The sequence below is a fragment of the Carassius gibelio genome, chromosome A17 (assembly GCF_023724105.1).
Source record: "Carassius gibelio isolate Cgi1373 ecotype wild population from Czech Republic chromosome A17, carGib1.2-hapl.c, whole genome shotgun sequence".
In the NCBI taxonomy this organism is placed as follows: domain Eukaryota; kingdom Metazoa; phylum Chordata; class Actinopteri; order Cypriniformes; family Cyprinidae; genus Carassius; species Carassius gibelio.
Genome location: NC_068387.1, coordinates 7,047,294 through 7,060,799, shown reverse-complemented (window position 1 = coordinate 7,060,799; position 13,506 = coordinate 7,047,294). Strand labels below are relative to the sequence as shown.

The 13,506-nt window shown below is 36.4% G+C and overlaps 1 long non-coding RNA gene and 1 pseudogene across 1 annotated transcript; both read right to left on the bottom strand.

The window, feature by feature from the left end:
* Nucleotides 1-739: 739 nt before the first annotated feature.
* On the bottom strand, nt 740-3,618 carry LOC128031520 (uncharacterized). The gene is made up of 3 exons (XR_008188109.1): nt 3,549-3,618; nt 3,319-3,394; nt 740-1,856 (listed from the first exon to the last, which is right to left on the bottom strand). It is a non-coding gene; the product is annotated as an uncharacterized LOC128031520 (long non-coding RNA).
* A 1,556-nt stretch (nt 3,619-5,174) lies between these two features.
* LOC128031593 (CAP-Gly domain-containing linker protein 4-like) overlaps nt 5,175-13,506 on the bottom strand; it is a 31,135-nt pseudogene continuing 22,803 nt past the window's right edge.

Here is a 13,506-nt window from a genome sequence, read left to right as displayed (position 1 = left end):
ATGGAGTGACGGTTGGTGTTTAGGGAAACACAAGGAGAGGGTAGATCCAAATGCAAAGTATGTTTTAATAACAAAAATTGTAAATACAAAATAAACAGTCTTGAGAGATAAACAAAACAAAACAAAAGAGGAAACCGGATGAGACGGAATGAACAAACTCGGAGGAACGAGAAAGCAGGGGTAAGTCTCGGGGGACAAGAACATATGACACATAGGGTAAGGACTCCATACAGACAACAGAGAAGGACAGATATAAATTGGGAGACTAATGACAAAGGATTGTCTGCACCTGTGCACTTAATTGGAGTGCAATTACTGTGAAGACAGGACCATACTAGCGGATTTAAAGTGCCTAAGGAGAAGTGAGCTCACTAGGGAACACCCAGGAAAACAGAGACTGACAGCGTGACACATTTCTGCTAAAATGAATGCAATCATTCAATAAGCAAATCAATATTAAACCTCAATTAAACACACGTAAAAAATATAATACAGTCTTTTCTCATTAGGATTTTTCTTATCTAATGTAAATATAGAAAATGCTGACTTTGCTTGTATGATCTTCAAAGTATGAAAAATACTAACATGTTCTGTATAAAGGAGTCACATAACAACAAATATGCTTTTGATATTTAAACTAAATATTAACTATAGGTCTTCAGATCCTGATTTAGCCTTAATTTTTTGGTCTGTGTATTGTCTTTGAATAACTTTATAAAACTGACTTCTATCAGGGATCTTTCAGTCAAGAGTAAATCTTTATTACAAGGGAAATAAAAACCTGATTAAGTATGTCAGCAGCAAAAACTGTTATCATATCTGTGGAACAATCAAGTACAATCAAGTTTTGATTATCTGAGCTGATTAGATCTTGGATTATGATAATATTAAAGTGCATATTATTTAATCACAACCACTCTCACATAAAAATAAAATATATGGATGTAGTAAGAACATAATCTTGTGATTTCTGAATGTAAGAGCCATATTTTTAAGGGACTCACACCTGCTGACAAGAGTAGACAAACTCTAAGCGATGCTTCATTCTTGTGAGAGAACTTCTGAGGGGATTTTAAGAGCTGATATAATCACAGTTACTGATGTTAATAAATTGTCTGAACTTCTTCAATCCTACTATCCAAGGCATTGTCTTCATCCACATTTATTAAAGCCTTCAGAGACAGCTACTGCTAACTTCTGAATTCATCTGAATTCAAACTTTAAAATGAATACCTTTAAAGAATAATTACAATGGAATATTCATTTCCACACAGTATTCAGTTAGTTTTGAAAATGAAGTAAACAGTTTATCAGCAGTGAACATATGAGCGTTAGTGCAGTTAGAAAATGTCTCCTCAGGTTGGCTGAGATCTCAGAACAAACCAAAGGTAACAAAATGAACCGAAAGCCAGATGAGTGGAGAGATGGGAAGCCCATGTTTCAATTCGAGTCGGTCTCAGCTGCTTTCATCACCAGCTTGGCTCCGTTGATACCGCGGTATGTGACCCGGCAGGGTCAGGCACCAGAACCCCGTGGCCAGATCGACAGCTGAAGTAGCATCGGCTGCCCACAGAACCGTCGTTTTTTTTTTTTCTTTTGGGCTTCGCAGCTCGAGGCCCAGCCAGAGGCCAGGGGTAAAGTCAGCTGTGCCAATGTAGCTGAGGGTGCCCATCTCATTGGCACTAATTAGCAAGACCTGCATGCCCAGGTGGAGTTTGGCAATGCCATCTGAGCCAGAGGAACTGGAGGTGCCACCCACTCGGTTAGGCCCTGGGCCAGCACTGCTGTTTGCCATTGATGTACCCCGGCCAGCGCTAACTGTGCTCCAGCGTCACCGCAAATTACTGCAACGGTTCCTGAGAGGCGACAACAGAAGATAGAGAATTTGAGAATGGGATACAAGAAACTAATTAATACTACTGTGTGACACTGTCACACAAAGACATGTTTTCACCGCTCAGTATATATTAAGATGGTTTTATATCTATCTATCTATCTATCTATCTATCTATCTATCTATCTATCTATCTATCTATCTATCTATCTATTCGAGTTTTAATGGTTTTACATGTTGTCTTAGCCATTTTAATCCTCTTAATTATTGATGTGTGTATGTCTTTAAAATGTACATAGGTCTGCCTGTCACGTTATCAACCACATGACAGGAAAAAGGAAGTAAACCAGTATAAAGCAAGCAGCATGCACCAAAATTCTGGCAACTTAAAACATTCATCTGAAAATTTAGAGGGCTGAAATCACTAAATGACATTTAAATTATTGCTTCTCTGTTGGCATGTTTTAGACTGTGTCTGCGTCCGTGGATAAGTAAACTAGTTAGCTGTGTGGATGCTACGTCTGGGCTGACAATATCAATTTCTAGTTCTTAATTTTAATTTTGATAAACCAAGATCTTTTAAGCTGTCTAAGCTGTTTTCATTTGATGCATACTTGTAGTGCAACTACAAATACAATACTACAATAATCGCAATAAGCTTTGTGCTTGGTTACTTCAGTCTGAGCTATTAGATTCTGTATGATATGAATAATGATAAAAATAATATATGATATGAAAAAGTCTGAACTGCGAGATCTAAAATTGCAATTTAGATTTGCATAGAAATTGATAGAATAGATATAAATTAGATAGAAAGATAGAAATTGTTAGTTCTAAAGTCAGAAAAAAAGTGAGATAAAGATGCAACTACAAATATATATATATATATATTTTTTTTTTTTTTTTTTTTTGTGGCAGAAATTGGATTCCATTTAAAACATATTTAAAAAAAGTTTGTGCAAAAGGTAAATTAAATTATTAAACTACATTCTGTGCAAAATGTAAATAAGATGTAAATATAAATATTTATTTATTGTGTGTTTATTATTAGAATTAGTTTGTTGATTATTACATTAATTTGATTCATTAATTGATTATTAAATCTTATTTAAAATTAAAGAAATAAAGAAAAAAACATTTTATGTTTTGGTTCTGGCTAAATTAAAACTAATTTTCTCTAAAAATATTTTGGTACATCACTAATTATAGGTAATTAATGTACATAATTAATATATATATATATATATATAAATATAAAAAAAAATATTTTTTTTATTATTTACTTCAGTTTTATATTTAATGTATTTAAATTTAGTGGAAAATTAAAAAGAAAGTGCCTATTTCGAAATTCTTGAGATTCAGCTTCTTTAGATTTTGGTCTAATAAGATCTGGCTATCCTGCAGCTGGTGTTGCCAATTATCGCAGAAATCAATCATGAAAATGAGGTCAGAAAATGATGACTTATCTTGAACATTATTCCCACCTGCTTGCTTGGCTTTTGCATCTTGGCTCTCTCTGTGTGGCGATGGCGGAAGAAGTGCTGAGAGTGCATCGAACTCCTTATAACAACAAACACAAACATCCATTGAAAAGTGACTAAATATCTGAAAATGTGCAGTTTTATTTGAAAAAGGAATCTCTCAACTGTCTTCAGTCTTAAAAGATTTGACAGAGGAGAGGGAATCAGACAGCAGACAACCCGGAATGGCTCACCTGTGAAGGAATAGTTCATCCGAGACGAGGACAGCTCTGACAGACAGTCCACTGAGCCATGAATCCTGCTAGTTAAAACAAAGTGAACGTTCAGTATTACTTCTTCCATTGCACTTTTTTACAACTGATGCTTTCTCAGAAAACTGTCAAGACACATTATTTTACCCTTGCGTATACTCTGTTAGCTGTCAAACAACAAATTTATCGCTTCGAAACAGTGACTGTCACATGGGTTTATTTTGACAAATCCTTGTCAGAACTGTCATAAACAATCTGACGTAAATATGTAAGCAGGAAAAAAAATCACAATCTTTTACACGTTAGGACAGAAAAAAAAAAAAAAACTAAGAAAAAAACACGGACTGATAAAATCTTTGAATTCAATCTTTAAAGTCAACATGAAATGGCAATCGAAACCCATTTTACTTCCATAATGCAATGTATTTCAGAATCAAATAGTCTATTGGGAACTGATTGGATCGTGAATCATGGTTATTCTGTACAGGAAAAGTGTCAGACTTAAATAGAAGTTTGAAGTAATTGCTGAAGACTATTCCTCTCCTGAAAAACTACCAGCACCATTTACTTTAAGTTTTAATAAGCCTTCTAATTCAAAGAGGTCCACATCATCTATAACAGTAACAACACAGAAGAACAATATCATTTGGAATCAATTTAAGACAGTTTTAAGTTTTCCCCATCTGATAAACGATAATAACATTGACAGCCAATAAGAATACACCCATCTTCAAAGAACTGGATTATTTAAAGAGACAGGTGAAATAACTACAGCCTGCACTTTTAATAAACAGAACACTATTGTGCGTTGATGTGGATGAATCTGTGATCTGTGAAGAATCTGTGATGGCATTAGGATAAGTAAATGATGAGAGAATGTTCATTTTTGGCTACTAAGTTTATGTAAGACAAGGAACATGCATTACGAAATTAAATATTATGATTTCAGAATGACTTAAAATGTTTCTGACAAAACGAAAAAAGTGTGTTAAATTTAGTGGTTAAAATCTCTATTGGTCCAGCTGTGGCTGCCCCGATGAACAATGTGCTTATCAGACAGTCAGCTGCTTTACAGAAATACAATGAGAAAGAAAGAGAAGAGTAAGCCATAGGTGAATGGTTCTGAATTAAGTATATATATAACAATATAAAAAATGGAGTACAGATCGTTGGTGATGGGAAGAATTAGAGCCATAACGGAAGACTGACTAAAGAAAAATAAATTGACTAAAAGAAAAAGAGACTTGATTTTAATCAAAAAATATGAATACTAAAAATATGTTAAGTGTGTTTCTTGCAAAAAATAAAGAAAGAAATAAGAGGGCACAGCATATTTATATAGTGCTGATGTGTTATTCATCTAAAAAAAAGCTGATTATGTGAACAATGTCCAGTAATTTTATCTGAGATCTCAGCTTGGGATCTAATTTGAAATGCCTTTTCAGCACAAGGGCAGCACAGTTAATTTCTGTGGGCGCCGTTATGTCTCCATGCAGAAATGACTTGCAAATGTCGATGCACAATCTTAATAATGCTTCAGTACAGAAAGGTCGAAATGTCCATCCAACAATCAAAGACACAGTCGGCTAGAAACAATCATACTAAAAGTCAACAAGACACCAGAAGTAAGATGGCACACTCGTGAGGGTTGGGCGAAGACTTTATGTTTAGGAGGACAGCTGAAGTATCGTACTCCTCCAACTGATCCGTTATTCTTTCCGCTCGGCTTTTCCAACTCAATCCCCAACCAAAATCCTGTCAGGGACACACACACATTGTACAAACAGACACATTTTGAGCAAAAAAAAAGTTATTTTCTCGCCGAGCTGAGATTGGGTAAATAATCTCCGATCTGTCATTTCTCAGTACAGTTCGAGCCTATACCAATTCTGGTGCGACCCTATACCTATACCTAAAACCAATACCAAATTCTGCGATTTGAGTAAATCCAGCTATTCCTTCCAAAAAGCATTGTAATGCTTTGTGATGCAAGGACAAACATACAGTTGCTTTTTAGTAAGCAGAGCACAAAGCACAAAACACAGGTGAGCATTATTCTATGAATGTACAAACAGCAGATGCAAAGGGCACATTGAGAGTAAGATGGATTTCAACTTAGGGTTTTTTTTTTTTTTTTTTCACCAGGCGGCAATAGCGAGAACAAAAGTTACGGCTTCTTTCTTTGTGTGAACATTTGAAATTCATGATTTCATTAAAAAGTGCTAAAAATGCACACAATAAGCAAGTCTAGTGTGTTTTAAAAAGAAAGTTTCGGTTACGTATAGTAACCATCGTTCTCTGAAGGAGGGATTGGAGACGTCACATTAGACTTGAACACTTTGTTGGCATTAATGGAAGTGCATTAGGTATGATGGTTTATATAAGTATGAGTATAAGTATGATGGTTTAAATCATACTTATATGACTGCTATCAGTTCGTAGCAGTTAATGAAGAGGTATCATATCAATCACAAGTGCAGTATGGAGCACCTCAAGGCTCAGTATTAGGGCCGCTACTCTAGGGCCGCTTCATATGTTACCCTTGGGAGATATCATGGTGTTAGCTTTCACTGTTATGCTGATGATACTCAGCTCTATATTTCTTTGCGGCCCGGTGAAACACACTAATTTGAAAACCTAATGGAATGCATAGTCGATATAAAAAACTGGATGACGAGTAATTTCTTAATGCTTAATTCTGAAAAAAAAAAAAAAAAAAAAAAACAGAGGTGTTAATTATAGGACCTAAAAACTCTGCATGTAATAACCTAGAACACTGTCTAAGACTTGATGGCTGCTCTGTTAATTCTTCGTCATCAGTTAGGAACCTAGGTGTGCTATTTTATCACAATCTTTGCTTAGAAAGCCACGTTTCTAGCATTTGTAAAACTGATATTTTCAATCTCAAAAATATATCTAAATTACGGCCTATGCTCTCAATGTCAAATGCAGAAATTTTAATCCACGCATTTATGACCTCAAGGTTAGATTATTGTAATGCTTTATTTGGGTGGTTGTTCTGCACGCTAGTAAACAAACTACCCAGACAGGACAAGTTTTTGCATCCAGCTGCCGCTGATCACAGGGTGAGTATAAGAAGGCAGCAGGTGCAATGCATACCAGGTTTTCACTGAGGAGCCGAACCGGAGACCCTGCAGCTCAGCCGCGGTAAACATCAACTGTGGCAATGATGAATTGTGATCCCTCCATGGGTGCTGCCCCTTTCAGTGCCCTGTGCGAGCTGCCTGTACCCCTATTAGTTGTAGGCCAGGGCTCGGAACAAGTAGTTCCACTCACCATTGTCAAAGCACTACCTCAATGGTGAGATTGGATAACACTCGGAGAACATACCCTTTCTGTTTGGAAAAGGGATGCTGCGGAAGCACCATTCTTCCCGAAGGAGTTTTCGGGAGCAAATACACATATAGCATCCGTTAAGGTGTATATGGAGAAATGTGAGGTGACTAAAACCCTCTTGGAAAGGCAAAAGTCTGCCGGGGAAACACAGGCTCTAAGGCTGTACGGTGGACTATACACTTACGAGAATCAATAATAATAATAATAATAATAATACACACACGTGTTACATGCACCCACCACATACCACACCTCTCCTATTTTTTTTCTTAATATATCATTTAATATATACGTTATACCATTACCACCCTTATATCAAGCAAATTATCATCACATCGCCATCATTCCTTCACTGTTAAATGTTTCTATGATATTTAAAATATTAATAACCATAATGTCAATAATAATTATAATAATGAAAATACTCACAATGAATACATAATTAATCGGGATTAGTGTGTCAGATTTGTAATAGTTGGATGAGGTCTGATCTGGAGTGTTGAGGTTCCGATATACAGTTGTAATGAGGTGTAAAATATTCTAGGGAGATGTAGTCTATGAGCAAATTTATCCAGTGTGTTATGTGAAAAGTGCTTCGGGATTTCCAGTTCAAGAAGATAGTTTTCTTGGTGATGGCTTAGGCTACAAGGAGCATCCTTTTTTTTTTGTTATTTCCTGATTGAGAGTTGATAGATCACCTAGTAAACAGTGTAAGGGGGATAATGGTCATTCTTACCTAAAGACCTCCGATTCACAGGGTCCTGGTATGCAGCAATAGTGGCAACCTGGACTTTGAGGGTGGAGGGAGACAGCCAATAATTGCATGCCAATATGCATCAGCTCGTTTAGTTTACACTCTAAGTAGATTCGTCTATCAAAGTGCTATCCCCATTCGTCAATTGGTATGCCACATGCACTGTAGTTTCAGCCTCAGACATCACCGTTGGCTAAACATCCACTGCATATGGGACAAGTGGAAACACTTCAGTAGTGTCAAAGTCGTCATTGGAGTGGTTGAAATATACAGGTTTTCTGGGAGAAATGTGTGACGTGTTCTTTAACAATCCTCCTGGAAACAAAAATGACACTGAACAAAACAAACTGTTATTTGTTGTTTGAAATTACGGTCGAATGGGCCTCATGGGCGAACCTTGGCTAATGAAAGCTGTCAGTCCTAAGCAGGGTGTGATGTCTGACAAAAAACGGGGGGGGGGGGGGGGGGGTGTTTTGAAACATTTTAATTTGTGGCGTCATGCGCTAATTAACATATTTATGTCGTAAGTGTGTCGTATTATATTGTCTCCCTATGCTCACATACTGCATTTAATTCAGCCATTTAATTTAATTCTCAATATTATAGTTTTTATTACTATATTTTTATGTTTCTGTCAGACAGCATAATGAATATTATAATGACTGAAACGCGGTCCATTAAGACTACATAACCAGCTCTCAAACATTAATCTGCACTAATGAAATCAAATAAACATATTGTAAAGTCAGTGGTTGTGATGTGACTGATGTCGGCTATACTTGCTTGTAAAATACAGTTAGAAGCAACATAATTATTTTTTTTTTTATTTTTTTTTTTATTTTTTTACGAACGTGCTGCTCTTCTCTGCGCTCGCTGAACACAGCAGATGCAGAGAGAGAGGCTTAATGTATCATACATTACAATGTTAAATGTATCATAAATCCCATAAGTCAAAGTTTTCTTGGAAAAGTTCTGGAAAGATAACAGATGCTTAAGCATTGTTATGCTAAATACTTTCCAGAGAGTGGTGTGGCGTTGAGGGAACACATCTATCTATCTATCTATCTATCTATCTATCTATCTATCTATCTATCTATCTATCTATGTATCTATCTGTCAGAATTAAACTTTTCTTGGGGAGCCACTGACTTTGAGCTTGATGTTTATGATATGATGCAGACAACTTCAGTATTTTCCACACATATTTTCTTATCATCACACAGAATAAAATAATAAAGAATAGGACAAATACTCCCAGTTACCATTAAGCTCTCCTTCTTGCCTATATAACAGTATTTTATGCAAGCGAGACCACACACGTAGCACTTCTATTGGTATTTGTCAAATTGAGTTACCTCTCATTTCCATAAAGTTAAATCTTTAACACATCCGCACTGATTGCGGTCACTTTTATCAACTCATATTGCCAACTCTCACTGAAAATGACTGACTTCAGGTTATCACTGCAAATAGCTGTCAGTGTGAATATCTCTTTAAGAGCTACATGTTAAAGGTTCATAACGCTGCAATCAGTAATTGCAGAAGAAGCTTTACATGAATTAGCCTATAATTAAAGGGATAGTTCAACCAACAACGAAAACTATGTAATTAATAACTTACTCTCATGTCATTCCAAACCTGTAAGACCTTGGTTCATCTTCAGAACACAAATTAAGATATTTTTGATGAATTCCGAGAGCTTTCTGACCATGCATAGACGGAAATACAGACACATTCCTGGACCCAGAGAGGTAGTAAGGTCATCGGTAAAATAGTCCATGGGACATCAGTGGTTCAACCAACAAAAATAAATACTTTATTCAACATTTTCTTCTCTTCTGTGGCAGTCTGCGATGCACGTTCAAGAGAGTACCACACCGTTTGGGTGTGGTGCTGCTGACGCAGGAGCCGGTGTTCTAACATAGAACATGGATGGCGCTGTAACTTGTTAACAAGCACATAAATGCACACACATGCGTCGTGGTACTCTTGTGAATGTGCGTCGAAGACTGACACGGTTGTTAATAAAATTCAAATAAAGTCAAAGGCTTCTTGTACTAGACATGCTGCTTTCGGCCTCATCCCTGGCTGCAGTAATCTCCTTGTCTTATATATAATACACTAGCAATTCACAACTACCTGCTAATGCACTTACATTCGCATAAATAATCCTGGTTGACAAATTTCAGTGAATATGGGCAAAATGCACAAGATATAGTACCTTTAATGAAAAGTTGATGCATTGATACTACTTGATGACACTGTTATAATTGTATATAAATAATTGTTGGTCCCAAAAATTGAGGTCAGGTCTCATTAAGGAATTGGGCAATCATTTCCCCTCAGGTTAGGGACCTTGGTGTTACCCTCGACTCTGAATTATGTTTATCCAAGCAAGTAAATTCTATTAAGAACAGTTTTTTTATCAATTGTGGATCATTTCCAAACTTAAATCATGTTTGTCTTTTTAAGATTTGGAGAAGGTTATTCATGCTTTTATTACCTCACGTCTAGATTACTGCAATTCACTGTATTTGGTTCTTCCTCAGTCATCGCTTGCATGCCTCCAGATGGTACATAATGCAACTTCAAGGCTGCTGACCATGGCAAAGAAATATAACCATGTCACTCCAATTTTGGCTTCGCTTTATTTGCACCCAGTCCATTTTAAGAATTCAGTTTAAGATTTTGTTTTTGAAGTTCTTAACTATAAAGCTTCATCTAATCTAGTCTCAAAGAACTTCTTACCCCCAAGTCATCTATCAGACTTTTAAGATCTTCTGACAGGGCTCTTTCATCTGTCCCTCGTTCCAGGTTAAAAACTAAGAGTGAACTAGCCTTGGAACCAACTGCCATAATTAAATGTGTTATAAAAATACAATTTACTTACTTACTCACTTGATGGCCTGTCTATATGATATTTCGATTTCTAGATATGGCTCGGATTCCTCTCTCAAAGAAAGCCAATTTTATCATCAGCCAGATGCAAATCATAAGTCTGATGGCTCTGAAAAAACAATATCACACCTCTTCTCAATTAGCCACATGATATGATTTATCATCCTTGTCCGTAGTTTAGCTGGTCCAGGACAAGTATCACACCAAAAGTAAACAAATAAAAACTAAAGTTTACCAAAAATATACCAGATACTAAATGCAAAAATCACATTATTTAATTCCAGCCAATATGTAGTCTTTGAAGCCTGTCTGAGTTCCAGCAAAATGTTAATCTTGTGAAACCATGGGAAAGTGCCCAGCCTTGGCACAGGACTACAGACATCTAACAAGACCTAAAAAAAAAAAACTTTATCTAAGGCACTTAAAGGAACAAGAAATAGGCCACACAAGAGAAGCAGCTTTAACCTTTCATCTCTTGGAAAGCAGTTTGGAATGAGGGCTTTCATTAAGCCATCATATTCACAGACCTTCATGGGCTCAAGTGTTCATTAATGAAATGTGTTTAGAGGCTAATTCATAACCGAGAGCCAGTACTTTTGGAACAGACTGTAATGCCCCAAACACGATTTGGTGTAAAGATACAAAGTCCAAAAATGTTCTCTCAGACCAGTGTATTGGCCTATCTTTGTTTAGGATGTGGCAGTGGTGCTGGTGGAATGTAGAATGAAGAAAAACACGAGTGCATCTTATTTTAACTCTTCTTGGAGGCTGAGAGAGTATGAAAAGCAAACGTCTAAAAGGCAGACTTTAATGGTAGACTTCTATATAGATAACATGATATCAAAATACACAATAATTAAATGTCAGTGAAAGAATGAATTGCAAAGATGAACAAACTTGAACTTTTCCTTAAATAATGTGATCAGTATAAGTGCATCTGTAGATACTGTGCTCTTTTATGTGTATATTTATGTCCATGTTTTAATACAGTCTATGGTGTGCATGAATGGTCAAGCAACTCGCGTTTTTGGTCGTGTAGTGTGGATGGACATCTATTCTGAAATGTAGTGGATATGCCAGTATGGACGAGTATCGTTTTCATTTCGCACTACACACGACTCGATACTCAGCCCTACTAAATGTGTGTCATATTTATTTCTATTGTTAGATTAATCGATATTGAGTAAAAATGTCCAGAGCATAATGTCATCAACTTAAATTTGATAGCGACTTCAATATAACATTGTTTATAGCCCAGGACTATGTGGAATTACATTTAATATACTGACTTTATTTAAATACCTTGAGTTTGCAGGCCACAATTGTTCAGCATTGTATAAATCATGTAAAACGGGGAATGTGTATAATGTTTGACACCACAGAAACAAAAGCATAAAAATAATTTGTTCTGTACACAAGGCCCACACAAAGAAGCAGCATCTATTGGAGTGTTTACGACACGCTGTCCCCAAAGACCCCTTAAAATGCAAATATACGCACAATGAGCAAACCAAAAAGGCCAAGATGGTGTCATCCCTGACCTTCACAAACAATATTAAGATTTACCAGTTCAATATTAACACTGGGATAAATCCCATGGACAGGTAGCTATTACTAAAACAGAGGAACCACTGCAGTTCATGTGGTTAAAGAGATTTAGAGTGAGACACTACAGTAGAGCTGTAATCGGCCATAAAAGTTAGGCCTGACAGGACCCGCGCCCGACAGGTTTTGGCCCGAGCCCGACGAGTAGATTTTGATTGACAGCTTTTTAAAAGCCGAACCCGTTTACAGCCCGACATTATTAAAATGTTCGCTCGCACACAGCTCTTTTGCCTTTTGTCAACAATTAGTCATTTATACATGTTTTAACATAATTTATTCATAACTAATGTAGACTAGGCCACTTGGAAGTTGGAATAAAGAAGTCCTCTGTAACATCGTAACATCTCAGCACTCTAAATAGACATAGGCTCATTTAGCCTATAAATAGACCAACGCACCAATAAAAACGAGTCTTTTTTTAACAAATTAAATTAAGATACAATTTTAAATTAAGATGGTTATTTGGCAATAACGAAATTAAGATTTGCTTCACCACTAGCAGCTGACGTTTAATAGAAGAATAATGCCAAGCGTTAATAATAATGCATTAGCATAAATACCCTGTCCAAATTATACATTTAAGACTCAATGAATATTTATCATTTGAAAAAAACCTTTACTCACAGAGATTAGGCTAAGCCTACATGTTTTTTCCTCCGCTCACTGATGGTGCCTCATTATTCACTCATTATTCTCATTATAAACATGGTCAAAACTTTTCCACAACTCAGACTATTCTTTAGTTGCTGGTGCAACCAAAATGTAATCGTCAGAGGCAAGCCTCCGTGACACCTACTCAGCATCCTTTTTCGCATCTTTCCCGCGCTAATCGAAATGCATCACATGACCTCTCGTTTACCTCACAAACCGGAGCGCAAGCCCGAGTCCGGCCCGAGCCCGCATAAGATGATATAACCCAAAACTGACCGTTCGGGCAAAGATCTTCAGCTCTAAACTACAGATCAATATTAAAATAATAAACAGATTTTTTTGGGAACATCAGTCATGCAGACAGTCACATGCTTTTACTTTCAAATACGTTCTCATACTCACAGGAAGACATATAGAACATATTTACTGTCAACATTGTCTGTGTTGCCCTTCAAATTCATATGCCACATAGTCAAGAACATTTTGAAGATTTTCACTTTTCAAAGATTTTCAAAGTTCTAATCAACTTTGACATGCTGAATCTTGAGGAGAAGCAATTTCGGCAACATTGAAACATAAAACTTGAAAGAATTTGCATTGTGCTGTGCTAAATATAATAAACATGTCCATGAAATATGGTTGAGTCAATTCAAATGTGGCACATGGAGTGTTTTA